At 38.8% G+C, this 18,702-nt stretch overlaps 1 protein-coding gene and 1 non-coding gene across 6 annotated transcripts in view; both read left to right on the top strand.

Annotated features, from left to right (window-relative positions):
- The window catches only part of MACROD2 (mono-ADP ribosylhydrolase 2), an 893,560-nt gene that overhangs the window by 382,414 nt on the left and 492,444 nt on the right, over positions 1-18,702 (top strand). The gene's annotated exons all lie outside the window — the stretch shown is intronic.
- Positions 12,358-12,548, top strand: LOC138108861 (U2 spliceosomal RNA). The gene has a single exon (XR_011150083.1). It is a non-coding gene; the product is annotated as a U2 spliceosomal RNA (small nuclear RNA).

Raw genomic sequence — 18,702 nt, forward strand, 5'->3', positions numbered from 1 at the left:
CATGAGTGAATATAAACTTTTGCAAAGGCAAGAAATACTGCATGAGGTATTTAATCCTTATTACACACGTAGCCTTTTTTCAATAACTTTCTCAAGTCCTTTTCTGCTCTCTGGGAGCATATGGGCACTGCTAAAATAATATATTAAGGAGGAAGAAGAATTTTCCAGCTGCCTCAGTAGTAGGCTTAAATTTCTGGCGTTTGTAGATATGTGTAAAATTTATCTTATCAGTGTCTCATGTTTTGATGACTATTTAGTAATAACGGTCACCCACACAGTGTGCTGGGACACCATGCTGTGTGGTAATGAGCACTCCTGGAGTTCTGTGAAGGCCTCAATTAATCATCATAGTGCCAATTAAAAAGGCCATTAGAAATACTGTCCGTAGCCATCAATCCTGCATAGCTGTTCTTTCTCTGAGAGGTGCATGTGTAATGCACTCAGATATGCACACATATGCAGACTCCTTTTTCCAGGTCGATACGACCTGGCAGAGCGATTGGGCAAAATATATTGGCAGTGCTAATGAATTTATATTCTGTCTTACATCATAACTGCAGTTAGATCCCAAATTTATTTTGCTCTGCTAAATCTTAAATCAGGTTTTGTTTCTCCAAGTATCACCTGGGTCTTCATGTGGCACAGTTGTACTCAAGATCTCTTTGGAGTTGCATTGCAGTATTATCAAGGTATGATTTTTAAAGCCTACATACATTACATCCTTTTAGAACAGTGACTGTGTTATCCCACAGTTCCTGGTGGCTTGTTGTTGTTGTTGATGCTGTTGTTGCTGTTTTAATTAGGAAGCAGAGCTCATGCTTTGAGCAAGGGTCTAAAAATTGTTAAGGGGCTATGGTTTTGGTTTTTTCTTGTAAAACATCTGCCTAAGTTCAAAGTTACAGTGAGGATCTGGAAACTCTTGTTTTTTCATGCTCAGCAGAGGTGAGCTGTGCTCTGCAGGAAGAATGGAACTGGATGGGATAGATATGTAATAAGTGCACCTTTATCAAGAATCTGGAACTGAACTCAGGATTTTTCTCTGCTGTTAGCAAATACTTTATAAAACAAGTAGCAGATATGTATGCTATTGCCCTGTTATCACAGAAGATAATCTGCTACCTCTATCTTTTACTTCAATTGTTTAGGTACCAGATTTTTGATAAGTGGATCTTGTAATGGATGATATGGATGTCAGCATCAATGTGCTGCTTCATAGTGGGATATCAGTTTGGCTTTTTAGTTAGCAGAAACAAAGCAAGAATCCAAACAACCAGTTCCCATCAAAACATAATAATCCAAACAAACCAATTCCAAGTTTTTGCAGTTTCCAAATCCCAGAAATTACATACAGAAGCTACTCATTAAAAGAAGCTCAGAGAGTTACAAATACTTGCAGAGTTTTGCTTAAGTCTTCGCCTTTGTATATGATTGTCACCATTTCGTTTTTGATAATGTGATCAGGGAGCTCAAAAGATTTTCTGATTGCAGAAGAGGATATGGCTCTAGGAATCAGGCTTGTGGCTCCAGGAATCAGGTCTTTGTGGTGAAGGAGCTCAGTGTCTGGTTCATTTGCGGAAATCATGAGGTGGGAGTTGTGTGAAAGAGAAGAAACAAACCCGTTATCGTTCCATTGCATGGCCACTGTCCTCGCCTTGGTGGAGGACCTGGCATCATCACCTCGGGCAGATAGCACCAGCTGATATCCCCATTCCCAGAGCAAAGAGCCGTAGGCTGGGGCAAGCAGGGTTCCTACAGCTGCCACTGAAATCAGCGGGGAGATGCTCTGAACCCAGTAAAATGCTAACAAGTGCTGAATACCCATAGTGGGTGGACCTGCCGGCATTTCACACGGGCATGCAGCAATCCTGGAGTCAATTGACCTTCATCTTGCTATGCCCCCATATCCCAGCTTTTATCCAGGAAATGATAAAATGCTTTTGTCAGAAGGGAGTGGGAGAGTTTGCAAACAGTAAATAGCTTTGTTGTAAGTAGTCACATGTTAGCCTGCTGATCACCAGGAAAACTTGATGATATTAAGCATTTTGCATTCAGAGCGAAATCCGGAAGGGTGTTACAAGGCAGCCAGAAATCACAATAAGGCAAATTATTAACTAGTTTCTTTTCATTCAGTGAGACCCTGTGTTCATCATGTGTAGTGGGGCAGAAGAAAGATGCAGCTTGTTAACAAATGTTGGGAGCTTTAAAGGGTGACATTTTAAATTAGTGTATTTGTAATAATAAAGGAACATAAAGCTTGTATCTGTTAAAAGGAAATTTTAAAATGAAACGTCTTTCCTGCCCTTTAACTGAGAATCTTACGATTATGCTAAATCCCAAAATGTGGCTTCATTATTCATTTCCTTTTTACCAGGATGTAAAATAAAAGGAGCTTGAGGTTTTAGTGTATTAAAAAAGAAGTAATCCTTTTTCATTATAACTTCTGGTAGTGTTTTAATTAAAGGTATTAGGAGAACCGTCATGGGTAACACATTTTTACATTCTTGTACATTGTGCTGAAGAATATCTAGGAAGAGGATTATGTGCATAACTTGTTCACTCACAGTGAAGTAGACCAGATTTTGTTATTCTTTACTGCTTATCACCTACAACTTGATCATGTATATTTACATGGCAAAGAGGAAGAATAGGAGTGTCTTTGTGTGTGAGCTCTTTGCAGTTCATAACAAATGGAGACTGTTTTTGGAACAGTTCAGTGTTGTTTGTTCATACTGAAAGAAACTGAAACTACCGTAAAATTTGACAAATATTTAAAGATAAGACCAAGAAAAGTATTTACCTGTCTTTGTGGTTTTATTTTCTTCTTCATTTCACCCCACCGCCTTTCCCCATATTCCTCCCAAGTATGCCCTCAAAGCTTGTTTCAGCCTGTATTAGCATGTGCCACCTTCAACAAAGGATTTTGGTGATTCATTTCGATGGCCCTTGCTGTTCTGTTGCAATCATATGGTGTTACCTGCCTGGCATCCTGGGATCACTCTGCACTGCCCCAGTGATGAGGCATTACCTTTCTGAAAATTTCAACAACTTCAGAGAGTAATCCAACAGAATTCTTTGCAAGCTTCCTCTGATCTGGTGATCAGCATTTTATGCCAGTGTTTTCCCTTTTTTCTTGGAGAGTTTCCATGATGTCACTGCCCTGTAAAACTGTGTCTAAAGTACTTTACAGGAATGATGATGACTAGTACAGAGTGATGTATAAAAATTGCACTGGTTGCTGTTTGGAGTGAAAAGTTTTGGGTTTTAACCTCCAACATTCTGAATGAGATGAGGATGGAGGAAGCAAGTGGGGTTGTCCCCAGAAATGTTACTTGAATATTTTTTGGTATAGATTTAGAAAAGCTTAAACTGTAAGCTTCTAGGAGGATATTCTAAAAGTAGAATGGTTTTTCCACCAACTCCCGGGCATCTGTGTAAGCCAGGAGTGTCACCACTTCAACAGCTACCAGTGCAGCTGATCTGGGTTTGAATGGAAGGATCTTGATTGACGTTTAAACAAAATGTTAATTTGTTTACGTGCCATGTGGTCCCAGTGGACTTGCTTAGATGACCAGATGCCTTGAAAAGTCAAAGTTTTGGACTGTTACAAGGAATTTTTGCAATTTTTCTGTTTGTTCTTTGTACTATTGTTTTCTTCCAGCAGATCTGATTCACTTATAAGGTGGCTTTAAGTAGAACTTTTTACTTTCAAATTCAGCTAAAAAAGTTAAACTTGTGCCTGTATTCAGCTGCAGTTACTGTCTATAAACACATATACCCAGTTATTAGATGAGGCAGGGTTATTTTTCAAGGAGAAAAGTATACCCATGAAATAATAGCATGTGCTGGCTTCTCTGTTTGGATGATAGGAAGAGTTGTGTGGTTTCACTACAGTTACGCTCTTTTTGAACAGTTAGTAAATGATCTGAGATAACTTTTTCCTGTTTACTTTTTGAGTTATTTAGCTGACTGCTGGTTGACCAGCCATGCTGAAAATCTGCTCAGATGGCACTATTTTTTCTTTTCCTACTTTTTTTCCTCTTTACTGTTTTTTTCTTTCTTTCTCTTTTTTTTTTTTTTTCCATTGTTTTTTCCTTTTTCTTCTTAGGATCTCACCTAATTACAAGATAGGTAGGGTGGCAGTGGCCTAATTGTTTTTACCCAGATAATTAACATCCATTCAGAAATGTGAGTCTTCCTTGCATTTTTTCCTCAGATGAATGGTTCTCAAATTTAGTTACAATAATACAATAAATGCAAATTTATATTGCTATGAACATAGCAAAGGGAGCATAAAATAAATACATACTTATTCCCATCTGTTCTTGGTACAAGTGCTTATTTACTCCTAAAGAAAACTAGGTCCACGTGTTTCATCAAACACAAAATTTTGTCTTTTCTTATTGTGCAAAAGCAAACTATTTATCTTGCAAGTATTTGAAGATTTATAGAGTCCATGTGAAGAAATTTCTGCCCATGAATGCACATTATTAATGAATGTCTCTGGTTCATTTGGGAGTTTCGTATGTAGGAAACAACTTTAATAGACTGGTGTCTGAAAATTTGTCTGAAGTGCCTGCAACAGTATTTACTTAAGTGCAGATGTCCCGTGGAGATTTGGCAATGCCAGCACTTCAGCAGAGTGCCCAAGGTGAAATTTTATAAACTATATGTTGGATGTTTCAACTGGTTGTAACATTAACTAACTACATCAGACGTAATAAAAATAAATAGACTTGTAAAAAGTAAGTAATAGAATTGTTTGAGAAGTTACTAAGGGTAAGTAGTTATTATAATTAGTATTTGTTGAAGTGATGTGAGATGCTAAATCTGAAAGAGTATAGAATTGTGTAGTGTGTCAGCTAATATGTCACTGGGTGAGCTGTGTCATTCTGCTGCCCCATCTAATCACTCAAAGAACAGAATAAATTTTGAATAGCAGACTAAATCCTTTTCAAAGTACCCTCAGTTAAGTGTTTTCTGCCTTTCTACTTGAGAATGTGTATATGCACACAGAGGCACACTGTTTCTCGGACATCTCAGAAGACAAAACTAGAGTCTCTGTAATTTTTGATTTCATGGCCATTGTGGGCTCTGTCCGTTATTAGCAGTTTGACACTCATCAAGATCAGCTTTTACAGTACTTTAGGCCATTGAGTCAACTGAAACTCTTGGCTTGACAACAGATTTCAGAGAAGTCCAGAGAACTCTGGGAACTGGTTTAAAATCCCAGAGAAGATAAAGAAACAACCCCAAGGTGTCAAGTGTCTCTACAGTGAATTTGAGGGCACTTTTCATGTCCTTGTCAATGAAATGAAAATGGGGCTGTTTCCCTGAGAAAGTGTGAGAAAGCAGCCACACCATGTAATAGCATTTTGCAGGAGGGGTAACGTCTTCTCCCACAGGAAGCAGGAGGGCAAGCTGGTGTCTGTCACCTTCCTCCCCTCCACAGCTGCACATTAAGCTTAGGCTGTTGTGGGTAGAGGGCCAGGCATTGGGTAAGTGGGGAGAACAAATAGCTCTTACGGAGTTTATTCCCATTATGCCTTCTGCAAAACCAGTGGAAGCCTCTGATAATTTACTGCTGGTAAAAATGATACATCCAGTTTTTACTACCTCGTGCATTTTCTTTTGGTATGTTGGTCCAAGTGAAGAAGCGTAAAATTGAAGTAGGGACAGAAGAGGGGAGGAAAAAAGGAAGAACAAGTCCTAAAGAGCGAGTCATACAATGCCATACAATGCCAGCCCTTAAAGCTAGATAAACGCTGTTCAAAATCGCTGAGTATGAAGCAAGCATCATCTGGATCAGCTTTCCAGCATGGCAGTGATAAACATGTGACCAATAATTCAACCCGACAGAGGAGCCATTCAGGAGCACAAATATCATGAATGCTCTGTTCTGTTTATGCACCAGAAACAGGATATGTGAGCTGGGACTTCCCTGACAGTGTGCTGTCTCTCCTGGCCTCGCCTTTGATGAGCGTCTTCCATCGGAAAGCGCAGCCTTTCTGATCCCATTAGAGGAGAGAGGCTCTGTCTCTGTGGTCCTTTTTGCAACCTGTGTGCTTTATGAACCACGCCATGCACAGGAGATTTGTTGAGAGATGTATTGGGACCTAATATGTCACAGGCAGGCTTGTTACAGATGAAACCGTGTTGACAGAAAGGATTAGCTGCAACCGAGAGAGAAAAACAAGAAGTCATATTTTTTAAGGACGACCGTGGTACAAAATTTTGATTATTTATAGGGCAAGAAGATAGTCAGGGCTTTGTGTTATTAGAAATTCTGTACCCTAGGAAACTGGCAGCGATTTCAGCCTGGTGCTGCCAAACTGTACTCCAGAATCTGAGGTTTCATATGAAAGAGGGGGGAAAAAGCAAAACAAACAGAAAACCCTCTATACCCTGCAGCTGCAGAGAAAATACTCAGAAACTCACTGTGACCAGGGTTGTGTTCTTGTCTTGAGTCAGCAATCAGCTTGAAGCAATACCTTTGAGAAGAGCGAATTGTGCTGGTCATTTCAATGCATGTGAGGTATGAAGCCTGACATGTTTACACAGCAGCTAGCTCATTTCAGTGCTCTTTTTGTGAAAATCTCAGTGTCATGCATGCTGTTTGAGAACGTAATTTCTTAGGACACAAGAAGAGAACTAGAAGGAAGGTCTATTATTTGTCACGTAAATAAGAATTAATGTTAAGGGTAACTTCTGCTCTTCTTCTCTCCCCACCCCACACCCCCCAAAAAAGGGGGAAAAAAAGGCGCAAGCAACTTTTCAAATTGTGGAGAAATGGATAAACAAGGGTTATTTTCTTTGCCCACCAGAAAAAGCTTTAGTCATATCCGGACTCTTGAAAAAAATCAAAACAAAACCCCCTTCTTCCTACTAACCCCTACATTCTCTGTAGTACCATATGCCCCAACATACAATTATCCAGCTTTTCGTACATTCTGCTTCTGCTCTGACAGCTATACAATGTACAACAGTTCCACAGAGTCAGAAGGCAAATCTGGGAGGCACCGAGAAAAAAGAATTTGGTGCCAGTTTGAAACAACCATAGTGAATATGGAAGTAAATAACACAAGTAAAACTGGATACTGATGGTGTTTTTTCATTTCTGTGTGTCTGTCTAAACGTCCTATCTCCCATTTATGTAAAGAGTACTGTGAATTTCCCTTTTTGCATCAGCTTTGCTGAATTTACATGTAGAGGCTGCAAAATGCAGGGGATCTTGACCCCTGTGCTCCTGATCCCCCCAAGGAACCTGTTAATCAGTGGAACTATTGTATGGTTATATGGCTCACATCATGTTTGAGCATTGGAGCTCAACATGAGAAAAGCACTGTAATTGCAAATAATTAGTACTGGGTAAGCCTCACAAGGTTTACTTAAGAGTCCCCTCATGCCAGATTCATATCCAAAATGTATCTGAAGTATCTGAACCATTTAGGAGTCTGGGAGGCAATACTTTGTCATTGTATAAGGCAGAAGACTTGTGTATGAAAGGGCAAGGGGATTGTGAAATAATTACTGGCTCTGCATTTAATTTGAGTCAATGAAAATGCCAGAATGATTGAAGTGTTTGTGCTGAAGATCAAGGAGTTATATTGGAATAGGGTAATCAAAACCAGGGACATCTCCTTTAAATTTTTTAATATTTCTCAGGGAGGAGATAATGCAGGACTCTCAGAGTATAGAAGGGGAGTGTTGGAAGGACAGTCAGGATCAGAGGTCACACCTGTGTGAAGTGATGGTTTGAAAATGACAAGTAAAAGTAGAAATATGCTTCACTTGACAGTGATGAATGGGTTCTTTGACCTGAGGAGGAAGACTAGAGGTGGCTTTGCGCTGTGGAGATGGTAATTTGATAGTGGCAATTATAGGTGAAAAAGTTAGCCAGTAAACATACGGTGGGAAAAATGCCTGGTCTTAATTAGGTATGGTACTCATGCCCCTGGGCCTCGACTGCCAGGGTAGCTGTGCTTTTCTACAGCCTGGGATACTTTCAGTTTGTCATTTTTCATGCTTTCAGTGTGGTTCTCCCATCCCTATTTTCATTCCACCTGTTCCCAGTATAGCTTTTACTTCGTATTTGTCTATGCTTTGCTCACCTTCAACGCAGGAATATTCTGCATCACTCGCCTGTATTCCTCTTCTAACAACACAAAACCTCATAAAGTTGGTGAACTGCTGGGCCTGGCTCAGAGTCAATATTGCTAAACCTGGGACTGTACATATAGTTTCCACAATGTGGGAGGCGGGATCAGTCATATCTTGCTCACAAATCTCTCATATCTCAAGGGCAGGAAAACATTTGCCAGTGGCCTATAACTGTGCCCTTCTGCAAGCAATAAATGCCAAGAGTCTTGTCAGCTTTTTACATACTGAGGCAAAAATGTTACAGGCTGCTGGTGGCCTCAGTTAGAACATGAAGCATGGATTTTGAGGTTAGTAGAGGTTTGCTTGCTTAAAAGTGGTTCTGATCAAGATGAATTATGAAAACAGCAATAAATCCTACATTTTAAAAGGTAATAAACTGACAATGTTTAAGGCAGAGCTCCAGGCAAACATGAGCAGCAGACCGAACCACCTACCTTTATGTACCTTCCTCCTCCACAGCACTCAGCATAAGAAGTTGAAGGATACTGAACCCTAGAGGGTCTTCCTAGAGGCCCAAAGAGTCATAAGTGCTTCAGACACTATGTTAATTGGGTTTTGTTCCTTTGTGTGTGGGTTTCCATCTATCTGACCACGTGAGTCCCTTATGTACATGTGACATTGATCCATTTCTCAGCTAAAAGTACCGAGTACATTACAGTTTAGTATGGTGCAATTAATCGTGTATTTGGGCACCACAAGTTTTACTTTGTTGTGAAATAAGGGGGATGGAAAATTGGAATTAAGAAACAGTGAAGTGCCATGTTTAGCACAGTTCTTTTCTTCTACAATTCTTTGTAAAAATGTACCAAAGGTTTCTTCTGAAGAGTTGAGTTTAAAGTGAATAATCTTTCCTACGTCAGATCGGGATTTGATTGCTTGCCGACCCAGTCAGGAGATACCAGCTGCTTGCCAACTTCCAATCAGTATGCTATCATGACACCAGTTTGGAGACCCTCAACGCCCGAGACACATTTGGGGAGCACTCCTACCCGTAGTTCTCCCTCATTCTCCTGCCCTGGACGTGAAGTCTGATTAGTGTTTAGACATTGCTTTGAGATAATGATAATGTGCCTTTTAATTAGCATCAATATTTCTAGTCTTTTGGGAAATAATAATGTGCTTCTTTTCTACTTCTTGACTGTTGACAGATGGCCACTTATTAAACATCATTAAATTCTGATATCAATCATTTTTGTGCTTTATAAAATATGCTCATTGTTTAAAGGAAATGATAAATATAGGAGGAAGATTTTCCACATGGATTATGTAGACTTTGATGCAGTGCTGCAGCAGCCATTGATGGAGGGAGGCCTTGTTTTTTAAGACATTATTATAATCTCTGAGGCCTTGTTAACTCCCTTTCAGTGTATATATGTATGTTAGAAGCAGCTCTTGTATGGAAGTAGCCCGAATGCTTTTGAGACAAAGCCACTATTTGAACTTTAAAAAACATGAACTTTTGAGAAGCCTGTGTTTATGTGCAGAAAACATTTCATGCATTTACACAGGAATCCATATTGTATGTGGTTTTGTGAATGCCATGAAAAAGTGAAGATGGATTCCTGTACGTCTGTTATTTGCAGCAAGGCTTTATTTGACTTGATGCATTCTTGGCAAGAGCCTCCAAGTAATTTCTTGTGAAACTTTGTTTAATGGGTACAATTACGATCTGCATTGTGCCCTTGCTCATCTTAATAGCAGTATTAATTTGCAGGAAGGGACAAAAATCATCTTGCAGAGTTATCAAGCCGTGTTTAGGCTTTCTGAATGCTAATTAATTCAGAGCTCAAATGCTGTACCTGCTGTTTAAAAGGCTGGCAGCTTGTATTCATCACCTGAGTGACAGCTGTTCCTTGCCTTTTTTACTCTCAGAAAAAGAGTGGGGAACATTAACTCCTTCCATGCTAATGACTGCCATATTGAAGTAACAATTATGGCCAACATTTAAATGTTATTTCTTTATCAGATTTGCTGGTTTTGACAGCATATTAGAGAAAGGATTGGTGACTGTATGTTATTAAGAGAAATTACTAAATATTTATCTAAATCACTGTTATTTTTTCTGAGCAGGACAAAAACCCCAAACAGTCTCAGTGGCATTTAATGCCAAAACCAGATCTTCCATGTAAGCTAAAAGAGAAATAATTAAAATATTGCTAATTCAGATTTGAACATTTAGAGTGAGTATGGAATCTGAAGAATTTTTTTCCTGGAAACAAATCCCTTTTTTTAACATTTACTCTCAAGAAAATATTTATTAGTTGCAATTAAATTAAATGTTCACTTAGGCCATTTAAATGTCACAGAAGACAGTAAAAGTAGAGTTTTATATGCTGCATTCAAAGCTCATTGAGTTGCTGTTTGTTAAACTGAACTCCCCTGCACTAGGAAGAAGTGGTAGTCTTTGGTAGTAAAGAAGGGGGCTTAAAGGCATGCAGGTGATTTAATTTAATTCAGGCTGAGAAAAAGTATCAACTGGTACAATGCAGATGTTCGTATGCAGGTGTGAGAGGATTACACAGTTTGCCTGAGTGACTGAGGAAGTGAGTTAGTAACATTGGATTAAGTTCCTTCTTTTTCATAGAGGAGCAGATAACTAAAGTATGTTAGCTCCATTCCTCCATTCCCTCTTGTCCCAAATCAAAACACTTAAATTATACTACATTTTCTTTCTGGAGGAAACATGAGAGGAATCAGCAATTGTTTCATGTCAAAGGGTATTTCTTAACTACTTACACCAAACAAAATTCCACAAAATCTTCCAGCTAGTATTTTAGGGTAAATCCAAAGTTTTTTCATTTCTTACTTTAAAGACCTACAAAGCCTGGCATGTGTTTTGCTACATAAATATTTCAGACATACGGGTGTGCAGTAGACATGTCATAATAATACAAAATTTTCATTCACATTTTGGAGGCCCTGTATCTTTAGGGAAACTCAGGGTGGACTTGGCTAATACCTCAGGGCTTTGATTCTGCTCACACTGGGTTTTACGCATTCTGACTCAGTAAATCTCATTAAGCACATGCTTAAGTATTCCCTGTTTGTTCTGTTGACTTCAATAGCAAATTAAGCACATGCTTAAATGTTTTTCAGAGCCTTAGGGAAAGATGATTAAACTACATAACAAAGCTATGCTATTAAAATATTTTAACTCATTAAAATCCAGTGGATTTGCTGATACTGATTCAGTGAAAACTCTGTATTGGAAGTTAAGCAACTGGCTGGCTGTCTTGTGCAGCTCAGAGCACCAACATCAGGATATTAGATGGGTATTGCTGTGACAATACCTTTCCTTTTACTTGTGACCTGCTGTTGTATTCATACAAATAATTAGTGATTATAATGGGTGATTGAAAATATTATTGGTGATAAAAAGGTTTCCAAGTTTGTTTACAAAGTGTTCTTGAAAATGAAAATAATTTTAAAGAATTTGTTGTTTTTTTCCAGGTTACTAAAATATCTTTTGTTATTACTCATTAACTTCAAAAGACGTTTTTTGTTTCCGTGCACAGGGAGGATTTTTGAAGCTTTAGCAGTATTGACTTAGTGCTCTTTATGTGTGGACAATTTCTCTGTTAATTATGGTGGAGTTTGATACAGAGTGATTGTGCTTTAGCAAGACTGAGATACAGTCTTTGAATTAGTGTGCAAGATGCTCTGATGAGTCCAGCAAGGATTAAGAAAATGCACTGCAGTAATTCTGTTTTTAATACGTTATTTATTTAAAATTCCCTCACCTTTTTAGAATTTTGTGAAATAGTTTCTGTAAGGGGAGATGTGTTCCTAAAATAACCCCTTTATAATTCAGAAAGCAGAAGATTCCTTAATGTTTGGGGCTAGGGGTATTTGAGCAGCAGGAGCTTGGAGGTCAGAGGGAAGAGCTAGGTGCTTTTTATTTAGGTTAGCATAGAAGAAATAATCAGATCAAGACTGAAATATTTTGGGAGACTGGACATGGCATTGTTAACTTTCCCAAGTTCCTGTCCTGAAACAGTTGCTGTGTGTGCGAAGTCATGAGCTCATTGAGATCCTGGAGTGAGTTATTTGGGCTCTGTAGTCTGTCTGCAGCTTTTTGAAATAAATCTGAGTGATAAAGCTGCATAATTGTTGTTACCGTGGTGTTAAAATCTTGGGATGATTCAGTCTCAGCGTGCGCACTGAGTCAGACCAAGAAACCGTCGAGTCTGCTGATTCGTGTTTGCCTCTTGACCTTTTGGCAAAGACCAAGTGCAGCATATGTTTTTATCAGTTTAATATCTGTTATGTCCTCAACTGGAGGATTTTATATTAAATGAGTTTGGGGACTGGGAAATGTACTAGGAGCTTACGCCATCCTCTCCATGTGTGAAGCCTGCTATTGCTGTGTTTCTAGAATGGTGTGAAAAGAAAAAAGGAAAAAAAGGCAACAAGTCCCTGAATGACCATAAAAGAGTGCAAAGGGAAGAGCAGGAACAGAGCAAACATAGATTATGCCTCTCCACAGTGTTCTCTTAATTCCCACCAATTTTCAGCTCAGGGAGTTCCTGAGCCTCCATAAAACCCTTGTAAAAATAAAATAAAATAGCACTTCTGATTTCATTTTAATCTTTTTTTCACTACCTTCTCAATCTGTATTAATATCTATTTTGTAATGTCCAGTATTATGTGATCAGATTATCATGCTTAGGACTGGGCATTACCTTGTACCTACGGGGTACAGTGAGCCTACGCTTGGTCTCGTCCTGGCCGAAGAGGCAGTTCTTGCATCACTGGTGCTATTTATTTTCACTGACCACTCTTACAAGTGGTGTTTTTCTGAAAAATGAGATTAATAGCCATCAGAAATAACTGCAGGGTCCAACAGATAGGAAACACTCTGCATGACGGTGAAATGCTACATTCAGGATTTGATTTGGTTTGGTTAAAGACCACTGGAAAGAAATACATGTGATCAGTGTCATTGAGGAAACACTATTTTTTAAACACAAGTGTTTAAAATATATAAACAGGCCAAAAACTATGGAGAGCTGGTGTTCACTTGAATGTTTTTGACTGATTAAATACCAACTCAGTCCATTTTTTAAACTGGACTGTTCATACATGCTGCAGTCAGTGGGTGGCTAACAGGAGCTGGTTTTATTTGGCCTGTGACAGAGTCACCACTGAGGTCCATGTAATGCAGCAGGTGATGACAAGCATGTTTCTGTTTGAAACAGAACCAGGCCACTAAAGGCCACGTTGATATGACAGGGTAAAAACTGGGTGTTCTATTAGAAGCAAAATTAATACAGTTCAGATAGAGAGTGATCAAAATAATTTTTAGATGACATAAGAATTTGACCCTTCAAGGGTGTTTTGTTAAGTACATGAGGTAATACAGAATGGAGGAACCCATGTCATTGTAAATTAGTGTCCTTGAATTAAGTCTCATCGCCAAGACACCATCACTTTTTTAGTTATATGACCTGCCATGGTTAATAAAAAGGAAGTTAATTTGGTGTGACATTTTTGGTGGTAGCTTGGTGCACTACCAACTTAATTGCAGTACAATAAAATAACAGTTTCCAAATAAACCCTAAACTTCATGTTCCTTGCATTTTGAATCACTGGGTGATTTACCAGTCACTATTTATAGCCTCAGCATTTCAATTGGGACACATTAAATAAAGCTTATGTGGGAGATGTGGAAATGTTTGTTGATTGTAATTATTTTAATGTTACTATTTAATGGAAGATACTGCATTTTGGTTCTTTAATATTTCTGCTTAGATCCACACCCTGAAATCTACAAGATAGAAATCCACTGCAGCAAAATGCCATCTTATTACTATGCATGCTATGATGCTCACAGGTTATTGTCAATATACAGTGTCTACTGGCGAGGAAGCTTTTGTTTGTCATGGGAACAAAATGGTTGCTCCTCGTTTTTCTAGACTGCTGAGTTCTTTAAATGGAAAGCATTTTGATCCTGGAGTAAATATTGATTCTCTCTTTTCTCTCTCTGAGAAAATTAATTTAGTTTGTGTTATGTGAACCCAGGTGAGGTAAGACCAGCTCAGGACCCCACAGGCTATTTAAACCTGTGGCACAGTGGTCTGTGGCATTCAAGAAGTGGCTTCATTACCCCTAGGTCAGCACATACATGCTGGTTCTTTTGGAGAGTGTCTCCTGCAGCAGAGCAGCGAAGGATTCGTGTGCCACTTGCCTATAGCAATAGGACCCCAGATTTCTCATTTTCAGCCAAAAAGTAGTGGCATCAATTTGCCTTTTTCCCCACCCCCTTCTGAGTGGTTCTGTGCCTTAAACCCCAGTGGTCCAAGTGAGGCCACGGGTACTAATGCACTGTGCCTTCCAGACACAGCCTTTGGAGAAACACATAGATCTGCATTTTTGCTGTGCAGACTTCTGGCATGCAGAAATCCTTTTCACAGTGCATTGGGGCAAAAGTAGAGTGGTTGGCAATAGCCAAGTCTTCCCTTTATAAATAGACTGAAAACATGGAAAAGGGAGTGCAGAGTGTTGAGATAATTTATTTATGAAACTGAGCATCCACTGCTGTTGCCACTCCTCAGCTGACTGGGGGCATTCTGGGAGAGGGGCTCATTGGCACATCCTTAATGCACAAACTGAAAGAATTGGCAAGAGCAACAGAAAGAGTTGGACAGATTTCCTTAAAGAATTGTGCACTGCCACCTCCTCCTTTTAAAGAATTGCACACTTCCACCTCCTCGTTTTTGCAGCTCTCTTTAAGAAGAAACTGAGAAATATCTGAGTCTTTGCAAATGACCACAGTATGTCTGCTGCTATCACAGTGTTTGGTGTCAATCCCTGTCTGTGTGCATCCCTATCGGATTTAAAGCATAAGCTCAAGTTATTGTGAAACTGTGTCATGCAAGTGCAAAATTTCTGCTGCCCCAACTTCAAACTTAACTTTCATTAGTAAATTAACAGTTAAACCAGATTGATTGGTTCCCTTTACAGAGTGATACTATGGGATCATGATTTCACCATTACAAAAGCAACAACTAGCATGCTAAGAAATTAGTTCTAGTGGAATTTATTGCAACATGATTAGCTTTGTTATTTGTAAAGTCTGTGTAAGCTTCTGACATCTTGAATTACTGAATATCATTGTGAAACTGTTTTTTTCATGTTTATGTGCTGTACACTGGGTTTTGCATTATATCATCAGCCATTTCCTTAGTAAAATATTTTGAAAGAATGAAGAAAAATGAAAAAAGAGAAGGAAAATTTAACTATACATCTATAATTTTAACTATGCATCTCTAGCACTATATTAGCATCTGAGACACTGTGTTATCATGCCTTTCTTCCAGAGCCAGCACTCTTGAATTAATGTTGAATTCACATTTAGTTTCATTTTTCATTTTTGACGTCTTAATTTTTTTTTAAAAACTTCCACTGCAAGTAGAAAAAAAATTAGAAAAAGGGCTAACATATAACTTGCTTCTTATGTGCCTCAGAAGGCGCAATCCTACTACTGACTTTCTGAAAACAGTTAAGATTGTTTAACAAGGTTTGAAGCTAAAACAGAGACTTCCATATGACCTGTATTACCTCTCCTCAAGGGAATGCATTTTCTTAAAGTGATGATTTATGAGATTCAATACTAATGTCAAACTTCATTCTGCCATGTGAAGTAACATAATTAAAACACCAAAATAGCAGAACACAAGCAGCAGAACATTGTTGAACTTGTAGGTATTTCCTCATAGGTGATGTAAAGTTTGATGGAAAAGTGATATGAGTGTTTTAGGCATGTCAGTGTGAGATGTAAGAAAAACAAGCCTTAAGCAAGTCTGATATTTCCCTCAGAAGGATTTTATCCAGAGAGGAAGATGGAATATTTATGTGCAATAGCAGCTGCATATTTTTAGAATACTTTTGTATTCTTTTATAGTAAGTCTCTGTGTGATTAGAAAATAGATACAAATCAGATGAGGTAATAGTTTGTCCCATTTGTGTGAAGTGGTTTTCCAGGATAAAATTACAATTTATTTCTTTCTAAATGCGGTATCCATTTGAGAGTAAATTAATTAAGGCTGAGTGGATAAGTATCCGCTGTCGTTCTGCAGTCATGACATGGCAAGACTCTAACTATCTACATGCAAAATTCATTCGTACATGAAAAAAGTGAAGTGCCTGTGCCTGTTGCTTTTAATGCTGTTACATGATACTTTGAATAAATAACTTAATTCCATGTTTAAAATACTCAGAGATATAGTATTTTATTATTGGTATTCTTAACTTAGATTGCAGTAGTGTTACAGCTCTTTCCTCATTTGAGAGCTTCACTCATGGGACAGGAATGTGGTCTCTGCACTATGCCCTGTCAGGTTTATTGTTGTGCTATGGCTTGAACAATTGAAGATGAACATAGTGTAGACCAGGCATCCCAAAATGACTCTCGGCTCCCTCAGTGTTCTTTATTGATGGGTAGGATTGATGGGCAGGTTTTGTGCAGGGGTTATGATTTGAGTTGCTTAATTCCTCTGTACATGCTGGAAAACTGGGTGGTTTCCTTGTTCCTCTTCGAGGAGAGATTTCATGCAGCAGAAATGCATGAATTTCTGTCATGTTTGAAGCAGTCCATTAGGAAAACAGAGAAGTGCACATTGGCTTCCCATTGAGCAGTTGCAGATCATTGGCTTGATGTCTACATGTGTTTAAACAAAATTGCTTTCTGTGCTTAGTCCAGTCATCCTGTGTCATACTCTGTTGAACTGCTTTTCTATCCTAAAATTAAACTAATTGCAAAATGGTTTTTACATAACAACATTGACTGTAAAGGTATGTGCTTCTACATAAGTGTTCTTTTGTAGGGCTTCTCTGCAATACCATTTCAATGAGGTGGATGAAAAATCAAGTGCTGAATCTTTGCTATCTTCAAGCGAATATTATGAGGGATGATACAGCTGGAGTCTAATCATAAACTTTTCCCTTTCCTGACAGTACTGACATTTATTTTCTAGACAAACAGATGAATCTTAGATAACGATTTGTTTACATCATGTATGGTGTTGATGCAAAACTAAGGCCCATATATTCTGAATTGTCTTTAAAAGCTGGTATTGTGTGAAGACTTATAAACTACTCTAAAAGTTACTCCATTCAGCTGGCCTGGGGTAACAAACCACTGCTGATCCATGTGTAGGGCCATCCATCATCTAGTGGACATGTCCTGGGACATAGCAGTGGAGGCTGAGTATTTAGTAACATTCCTTTTTTTTTCATGTGAAACTTTACACATAGCTCTTGCTGTGAGTGAAGTTGAGTGGTAACCTGTGATCCCCGTGAGTCTGATTCACACTAACTTTTTTAGAGGGTTTCACAGCACTGTCTGCATGTCCTACTGTGTAATTGTCCAAAGAGCCTCCACCAGAACAAGAAAAGGAACTGTGGATATGTGAAAGAGGGAAAGACAATTGAACAGAGGGATGCTAAATACAGGAAATATGAGGGGAAACCCTGATCAGATTGAAGCTGAGAATACTTACCTCTTCCATTTTTAGCATCCTTTTTTGCATGAAGAGCAACGTAAAGGAGCATGGAGTTCCAAAGTGTGGAGATTTGCATCTGCGATACGTTGTTGGATACTGGAGCAAGATTTTGGTCCTGTGGTTGGCTTCCCTAGTCAGTTTGGGAAGCATGATGTTAAGTATTTCTTTGTGGAGGAGTATTAAAGCATATGTAATTCAGCTAAGGTAGCAAATTTAGTCCTTGAACCTTTGTGTTTCTGTGATTTTAAAAATATTTTGATGTGTTTTTGTTTCTTTTTTTTTAAGTGGGATGTCTAATCTAAAGGCCACATACAAGCCTTCAAATCTAACCTTTTCATTTTGCTTGACACTGTTGAAGAAGATAAGAAGGGAATGCTGTCAGAGAGTTTACACAGAGGATGGAGAGTGGTGGTAGTTAAGGGTATAATGACTTTGGCTCTGATTTTCTTCCTCCTGCTGCAACAAGGCATCTGTATTCTCTGCTGGGTGTAACCAGCCTGCAGGAAGCGTTCCTTCCAGCAAGCAAGAAGTAAGTCAGGAAATCATCTGGGAAATCAAAGAGACATCAGAGCTGGACTTGTGGTTACTTGTTTTTTAAAAAAAAAAATGTGTATGGATGGTGAAGGGTAATGATGGGGAGAACATGAGGAAGGACTTGGGTATACTTCCATCTGCAGTATTGTAGGATAATACTGCTATGGCATCAGGTGCCATGAGCTTCCAGCCATCCATAGTGACAGACCTTTGTCTTCCATTTCACATACAAAGGTGAGAGCTCAGTCCAAGCTCAACTTGCAGCTCCCTGACACTTCAAGGGGACCACTGGCAGTAGTGAAGGAAGAACATGGAAAGTTCCTGGGCCGAGATTAGCTGAAGCCTTCTCTTACCATACAATAGCTTGTTATACATCCTATTCAGGCAAATATGTACAGTGTCAGTAACGTACAGTGATGTACAGTACATCAGTTATTTTGCCTATCAGACGCCTTATTTTGTGCTACAGAAACAAATTACTTTATTTCAATTGCTTTAATATGCTATG

This window comes from Aphelocoma coerulescens, chromosome 3, assembly GCF_041296385.1.
Source record: "Aphelocoma coerulescens isolate FSJ_1873_10779 chromosome 3, UR_Acoe_1.0, whole genome shotgun sequence".
NCBI lineage: Eukaryota > Metazoa > Chordata > Aves > Passeriformes > Corvidae > Aphelocoma > Aphelocoma coerulescens.